Source organism: Gossypium raimondii, chromosome 3 (genome assembly GCF_025698545.1).
Source record: "Gossypium raimondii isolate GPD5lz chromosome 3, ASM2569854v1, whole genome shotgun sequence".
Lineage (NCBI taxonomy): Eukaryota > Viridiplantae > Streptophyta > Magnoliopsida > Malvales > Malvaceae > Gossypium > Gossypium raimondii.
This window is the reverse complement of record NC_068567.1, coordinates 54,522,723-54,531,460: the sequence shown is the minus strand read 5'-3', so window position 1 is coordinate 54,531,460 and position 8,738 is coordinate 54,522,723. Positions and strand designations below refer to the sequence as shown.

The window sequence follows — 8,738 nt, the reverse complement described above, 5'->3', positions numbered from 1 at the left end:
GGGTAAGGGGTCACGGATAGGCAATACCAATTTTAGGTTAATTCTCACCTATATGATTTCCTAGGGTTTTCAGGCCTAGGGTTTAAGTTCTTCCTATCCCGAACAGATGATCCGTTAAGAAACCTTACATAGAAATTAATTAATCATATGCCCACTTGCTAATTACCCACAAAGGATTAGGTGTTCATGGATCCTATAAAAAAAAAACTTGATGAGTAAAATAAGCATAAAGAATGAATCAAGAGTAAAATTTTAAGACGAATCCTGAATTGTATTTGAATGAAGTGCAGAAATACACAAAGAGTTGCTTTGAATGCACAAGTCAGTTTCTCCATAGAACACAAATGGAAAATAAACTGAAAACAAATCCTAAGTACAAAGGAAACAAAAACTAAAAATAAATTTCTACGTTATAGAAAATATTATCTCTCAGGTGTTTAAAGAGCTTCTTTATAATATTAGGGTTGGTCGTCGTCCTTAACCCTAGTTAGGGTGACATTTTTACGTTAAATTTATTGTGTGGACCAAAACACACTCATCTTGTTAATTCTTCCCGTACAAGGTCGGTGTTGTGACATCTATCGCCTATGTCGCGACATCAAGGCGCTTTGCTTGGCTCAGTTCGACCGGCCGTGTGTCACGACATCCTCTATCTATGTCGCGACACCAAAGGCGACTTAGTATTTTGGATTCCCGCTCATGATGTTGTGATGTCAAACCTTTGTGTTGCAACATGGTGACCGATCTTGAGTTCTCCGCCTCTAAATAGTGTCTTACACACTCACTAAACACGTTGGCCCTCTCCCTCTTAGGCCTACTTGACCCCTAAGGTCATATAAACGACTTATATCACACTTTTATTAATTGAAAGCTAAGATTGAAAAATTAAATAAAACATAATAAATTTTCTCATATTCAAGCTCCTTAAGCATGAAAATCGGTTTAATCTGCTACAACGAATTGCGAGATCAAACTTTCCCACACTTAAGTCATTACTTGTTCTCAAGCAAAGAAACTTAAAAATAAAAAATAAAAGACGTCTTTTCGGAAAATATAATACAAGGACAAGTTTTGGAACACATAGCTAGGAAAAATCATACATACATGTAACTATGGCATGATATATAAACAACTTCCCATTTTCAGTTTCAAACACTTAAGTTCAATATATTACAAAGTATACAAATAGTAAGGTCCTCGAATATATGGATCCATCGATTAATCATACAAGTAATTTGATTATCCTAGCAGAATACAAACAGTCATTATTGTAATTACTCAATATAATGTCAATTCATGAATAAATCTACCTAAGTCGCATAGGGCTTTTCGGCTTGTAACGTCCTAAAGCTTAAGATTGGTATGAAATTCAATAAAAAAAAAAGGAAGCATCAAAAGCAGTTTGAAGCATGAAAGTAGTTTGGCATATTGTGTTGTTCCCTATTCTTCCCCTTAATAACCCTTGCTAACTTACCACCTTCTTTCTCCTTCTCTCACCTTCATTATTTCCCCACTTAGGAAGTCATAACATGATAAAGCAACTACGGTTAGCTCACGATTTTTTGTGTACTAATGGTTGTGATTTTGAGTCACTTTTAAAATTTTCAACATCTCTCACTCACCATGCTTTCTTTTTCATTACTCAAGTACTTTTTCTACTCGTTTTAACTTTTTTTTGAATTTGTTTCTTTTTTTTTTTGCACATTTTGGTTAATCCTATAATCACTATATCACGCTATTTTTTTCCTATTTCACTCTAATTTTCACAAAACTGCCTTGATGTATCTACCTATCCCTCAATACGTATGGCCAGACGTCTAAATTCGTGCAATTTCGAGACCAAACAAAAAGGGTAAGCACAAATTGATATTTTTTGCTCAGGTTTTGTATGAAGGTTCACCAAAAAGGTTTGGGCCCCAATAACATGCCATACGGCTTGGTCACATGCCCATGTGCCTTGCTCGTGTGGTTTCAAAGCATAAAAATTGAGTTATACGACTTGGACACACGTCCTTCTTCTTGCCAGTGTGACTTACACAGCCTAGGTACACGTCGTGTCCCTGGCCGTGTGGTTTTATTCCATAAATAGTGAGTTACACGGCCTTACACACACACGCCGTGTCCGCTACCTGTGTGAACCCTACACTAATATGGCCACACACGGCCTAGACACACGCCCGTGTCCCTGCCCGTGTTGCCCCAAATTGATAAACAGTTAGTTACACTGCCAACCATATGGCCTGAGCATGCGCCCGTGTGCCTGGCCGTGTGGCGTCGACATCCACCATTTTCGATGATCGAAACTTACAAAAATTAAGGTTTTTGATACGCACCTAGTTTCGTTTGACCAAAGAAAACAATGTGAAGACTACCTAGAACCTAATTAACCATTCAATAATCAATTACACCCTCATTTTCAAGATTTCACTAAAATCACCTACCGACAAGATCATGTCGAAAATTTCGACGCAACCCCAACTCAAATCGCATATTTACCTTCTACGAAACAGAAGGAATCAGACTAACACGACGAAGTCACGTCTCTTGTAATATCCTCGCCTAAAAAGTAACCAATCGAGTGTTTAACAGAATGTCAAGCAAACGAGCAAAATCTCGTTTCGACAGAATAGTGTTAACACAACAGAATTCGCAAAATGAAATGGAATAACAATGGAACTTACATAATATTAACCTCACAGGCAACAAAGAATTCCCAATTCACGTAAGAATTCCCATTTCACGTAAAATCAATTGTAGTAAGAAGAAAAATAAAAGAAAAGAAGAACAAGAAAGCAATGAACTAAAATTTAAAAAAAGAAAAAAGAAAAGGACGATAGAACTCTTCAGAATGTTTTAAATTAACCACCATCCCACTTTTCGGCATTTGCAAAAATATATTTCCTAACGCACACGATGGGACTTGAACTAGGAACTAGACAGAATATAGACAGATCCTTAACCAGTGAACCAACAGGCTCATTCTTGACACCGATTTACCTAGAATTGCACTTAACTACATAACACATGGATAAATGTTGTTTTAAAAAATAACAAAACTTTTAACAATGCAACTCGAACTACCAACCTTAAACGCAAAAGTAGAGCACAAAACCACATATACCAAATTTTAATTATTGTAGATTCTCCCAATTAAACTCTTAAATTCTTGGGGCGTTACAATTAGTCGGCTATGCTAATGCTGGATATTTATTGAATCCACATAAAGGTCGATCTCAAACAGGATATTTATTTACATGTGGAGGTACTGTCATATCATGACGTTCAACAAAGCAGACATTAGTTGCTGCCTCTTCAAATCATGCTGAAATAATTGCAATGCATGAGACAAACCGAGAGTGTGTTTGACTAAGGTTATTAACCCAACATATCTAAAAGATATGTAATTTGCCTTTATAGGAAAAGATGCTAACTATCTTATACGAAGATAATGCAGCATGTATAGCCCAATTGAAGGGTGGTTACATCAAAGGTGACAGAGTGAAACATATTTCACCAAAATTGTTCTTCACTCATGATCTTGAGAAGAAATGTGACATAAAAGTTCAACGAATTCGCTCTAGTGATGATTTATCAGATCTTTTTACCAATACATTGTCAACTTCAACATTTGAAAGACTACGAGACAAGATTGGAATGCATCGACTCAAATATATAATGTGATGTTGCCATTAGGGAGAGTTTAAAACACGTTGTACTCTTTTCTTTTAACCAAGGTTTTGTCCCACTGGATTTTCCTAGTAAAGGTTTTTAATGAGACAAATTGTAATAGGAGATTGTGCACTCTTTTTCCTTAATTAGGTTTTTTATCCCGCAAGGTTTTTTCTAGTAAAGGTTTTAATGAGTCACATTTTTAGTTAAAAGACATCCAAGGAGAAGTGTTGTAAATACATTAAATGGATGTCTATAATCCATTTATACATTTATTAAAGTAATGAGATAAAACTCTTTACTTCATTTATAACCATGAGATGATTAAATAGAGTAATTAAGAAAACTTAATTCACATTTATTGATTGAATGTAATACATTTATTAATTGAATGTAAAGAAGCTTATAAATAGCACATTGTAAGTGAAAATTAAATAATAAAAATTCTCCCCTATTTTACTTATTATTATTGTTTTATTAATTTTTTCTATAATAACTTAGTGTTTAAATTAAAGCTATTTTCATTTGACATTGCAAGGTATGCATGCGGGATTACCAAAATACATAGCGGTTAACTTAAAAGACATCGAAACAGCTGGATTTCAAGACGGAGATGAGGTGTCGTTGGAGACTTTAAAGGAGAAGGGTTTGATCAACCCTTAAGGAAGAGAGAGGAAACTCCCTTTGAAGGTGAATATGCTCTTGGATTTTTATTATAACAGAGCCCCTTCCAGACTTTGTTTAAGTATAATGACCCCAATGCTACTTGTTCTGGAGAACAACTTGAGTAGGAAATTGTGTTTCTCTCATGCATGAAGCATTAATCCCGACCTGCTTAATTATTAATGGAAATAACAATGGAATTGTATTTGTAATAACAATGGAATTCTACCTTCTTAATCAGTTCTCTCATGCAAAGACTGAGAGAATTGTAATTGCAATAATCGTGTTGATTTAGATTCTCGGTGACGGGGAGCTGAAGGTAAAGCTGAACATGAAGGCCCGTGCCCTTTAAGCATCTGCAAAGGAAAAGCTTGAGGCTGCCAGTTGCTCTCTCACCGTACTGCCTGGGCGCAAGAAGTGGGTTAAGCCTTCAGTTGCAAAGAACCTTGCTCGAGCTGAGGAATACTTGGCCAAGAAGAGGGCTGCATCATCATCCGGCCCCACTTCTGCATGAATGGCATGTAATTGATCTGCTCTGTTTTGATAAAATGTTGAGAGCAGTGAAGAGAATTACTTTGTATTCATCTTTTTGGAGAACCCAGGGAGGGCTACTGGGTCACTGGGATTCCTTTTAATGCTTTCAATCATTAAGGTTCATATTGATTTAAACGATTTTTAATTAATTTTATTTATATTCGTAAAAATCATTATTATAAATTTAAGTGAGAACATTTCTAACGCTTCAACTGATCTAAATTACGTTACACTCAGTCTATGTAAAGATAGATGCAAGTAATGATAATTTTTTGGCTTATAGTGACAAATGTCTATTTAAGGTTGGCTTCTAAGTTTAGGGATCAGACTTCATCTAACTTAACCTTCTTTGCAATGCATCAGTTCAAAGAACATGTCTTTTTCTTATGTTGTAACAAGTGATATTTTATTGTTTAAAGTGGTAATTAAATTATATTTTTTTATTGAACTAAAAAATTTATGTTATTTTCTTAAGTTGTTATTTAAAATTTTTTTGTCACAAGTGATACTTAAAATATGTTTTATTATTCAAAGTGATTCCTAAATTATACTTTATTTCCTAAGTCTTATTTTATGACACGTGGTAATTTTTAATTTAAAAAATTCAAAAAAGTTAAAGATTATTTTCTTAAGTATTTCTTTTAAATATAAATATATTCTTTTAGTTTGTTCTTTACCCAAGAATTCCAGTGATACAAAATTCAAGAACTCATCAAAAACTCATCCAAATCCTAATTCGATGACAAAACACACATTTCAACAAGCTTCTTTTCCTTTTTCTTAATCATTGACTTCAATTCCTTTCTCATCCCATTTCAAAACCTATGTATTATTTTTCTTATCAATAACTTCATTTTTTCTATATACTTTGTGTAAAATAGTTAATATTGGATGAACCTCTATAATAAAAAAAACTCAGATAAAACATGAAATCCAAATATTGGAAAGAAGTTGAGTAGAAAAAGATGGTATAATTTGTTAACTGATTTCTTAACTGATGGCATAATTCAATAACACTGAACTTTTCAAATTTTCTTTTGAAATACTCATGAGAAAAATAGTTTGTGAGGGTATAGATAGGAATAGATGGAGAAGAATGGGCCCAAGAATGATGGGGCCTGAAAAACAAAAGCATTTGTGCTTTGCACTGCTGATCTTTCAAATGGAATGTAGCATCCCATTCCTATGAATTGGTCCATATATTATTGTTGGTATCCTAATGGAGAATGGAATTTCAAGAACCCAAAAGGGATCAGGTTCCTCGTCATATCACCGCGCACTCCTTTCACTCTCTCTTTCACTTTCATCTAACTATTTCTTCCTAATTTCTCAATCCACATCTTTATGTATCATACTCACATATTTAAAATATTGAAATTTGATAGGTTAATTTGTGTTAACATAAATTTTGATATATAAACTTAGAGAAATAAGAAATAATAGAGAAAAGTAGCAGACCAAACCAGAGTGGCATGTCTCTTCAGGCTCCATGGTACTCAGTTGGATAAGGAATCACCTATGTAGCCTAGGTGTTGCATTTAGCACCTTGTGTGATCGATTCAAAGTACTAATGAATATTTTCCAAACTTGCATCATGATACATATGATTTTGTATACAGCATGGCATATATTTGAAGTTTTATCCAATTTATTTTTATGATTTGGAAAGCATTTCGGTGTGTTAAATAATTATTTTTAGCCTTTTTTTAAGTGTAAAAGTAATTTCACTAAATTACAAAGATCCTAGAAGATTTGAATTTTTTTACGTATTTAGGATTGACACTACGTAATTGGTTGAAATTGTAATTATTAGACGTGTTCGACTAACAAACTATAATTATATCATAATTTTCTATGTCATGTTTGGTATTATAAATTGTAATTACACAATTATATAATTTATATTTTTCTAGACAATATTAATTACTGTTGAAATATTTAGAGTTGCTGATACGTACTTGAGGAATTGCCCACTTCCGTCATTACTGATACAATCAACAACTTGTCATATTTAGGAGATTGACAATTTATTGAACCATATCTTTTGTGCTGAGCCAAGATCGTGGATTATATCTTGCCTAGGGGTATATTCGGTTCAGTTCGATTTTTGAATCGAATTACTCTATTCGGTTTTTAACATTTGAAACCGAAATCATATGGAATAAAAATTGAAAAATCTGAAACTGAAAATTGTGGTTCGGTACAACAACTTTTAAAAAATTTGTGTTTTGTCAAAAAAATTGTCACCTTGTTTTGGGCCCAAAAAAAATCTAATATTGCAATTCTTGATTTTTTTTTCACACCAATCATAATATATACTCTAGTTTCATTTATACATTTATAAAGTGAATAAAATAATTAAATTAATACCACAATCATCCATAAGATCTTTTAAAAAGCATTTTAAGTTAATCTATTAAGTTTATAAATCGTTTAAAGATATTAAAAGAAAAGCTAATACATAAATCACTTACGTACATAGTGTTTTGTTGTGTCATTTCTTTAATTAGATGCTAACTTTAATTAGTTATAATTGAGTTATTACATTCCTTAAAAACCGAGTCATTACAATATGCCAATATAAGTGATTAAATTCATAACTATCAAATATATATAATTGACAACTTGTTTATAATTGTTTCTTTTATAAAGAAAATATTATAAAATTTAATAAACTATTTCCTAAATTTAGAATTATGCTTATAATTATAATTATTATATTTAAGAAATGATCAACTTATTCTAATACAAAGCTACACTTTCATAACTTTTTTTATGAAATATTTCTATAACTTTAACTTTTTGTATGGTCATATCTAGTTTTAATAATAATAATAATAATAATAATAATAATAATAATAATACAATTAAATGAATTAGTCCATGTAGACATTGAAATGATCAATTTATTATTCTATTAGGACTATTCCTTTAAATATAGATTTTTTTTCATTCAATTTGATTTGGATAAAACAAATCCCATGTGAAAAAATCGAACTCGAGCTGAATTGTGCGATTGGATGATAACTTCAATCCGAAATTAAACTAATAACTATGCCCATCAATGAAGATCATATCACTTGGAGAAACATTTGGAGAATCGGATCGAACAAAGTCTATCTAATCTCTTATATCAAGGAAGTTGGATCGAATCGAAAATTTAGTATCTTATCTGCCAATTGTCCAAATTACCTTGAATGTTATTATTATATTATATTAAGCTACTTTAGCTACCTTTTAGAAGGGATCATGAATGATCTTCATTATGTTAGCAAGTCTTGAAAATTCTATATAATTGTGAGACTTGTATAGGTTGATGTACTGATAATTGAGGGCACTTAATTTGCTCAAGTGAACAACATTATTTGTGAGAATGAATTTGAGATTGTAAAACCTTTGTGTAGTGGTTTCATAGAATAAGTTCTTAGGTGGAGAATTTAGTGGTGGAGGTTTAGTCTTTGAAGGTACAATAGTTAGGAATCATCACTAGGGTGTGATAGATTTAGGTTCACTACTTGTAATTGTTGAAAGATAGTGGATTCTTCTCACTAAGCTAGGCTCTGTAGATGTAACACTCCCGTACCCGACCCAATCGTCGAGTCAGGATATCAAAATGCTACATTTGTTGCTGAAGCAACGTCAATTTAATTTCGATTTCATTTATCGTTTCATTTGAAATATTAAGATCATTAAGTAATACAACATGTTTCGAATACATATTTGATCATATAGGAGCTTACGACAACTCTTTTAGTGGTCTAAGGTAGAACAAGGACTAAATTATAAGATTTCTATTGTTTCGGGCTAAATTCGTGACGTCAGGGGCCCTTCATCCCAACTTCACTCTCTGACTTAGTCTCATCGTGACATGG

The 8,738-nt window shown here is 32.5% G+C and overlaps 1 long non-coding RNA gene across 1 annotated transcript; it reads left to right on the top strand.

The window, feature by feature from the left end:
* The first annotated feature begins 4,161 nt into the window (after window positions 1–4,161).
* LOC105794746 (uncharacterized) lies at window positions 4,162–5,001 on the top strand. The gene is made up of 2 exons (XR_001134111.2): window positions 4,162–4,359; window positions 4,628–5,001. It is a non-coding gene; the product is annotated as an uncharacterized LOC105794746 (long non-coding RNA).
* Window positions 5,002–8,738: the final 3,737 nt, after the last annotated feature.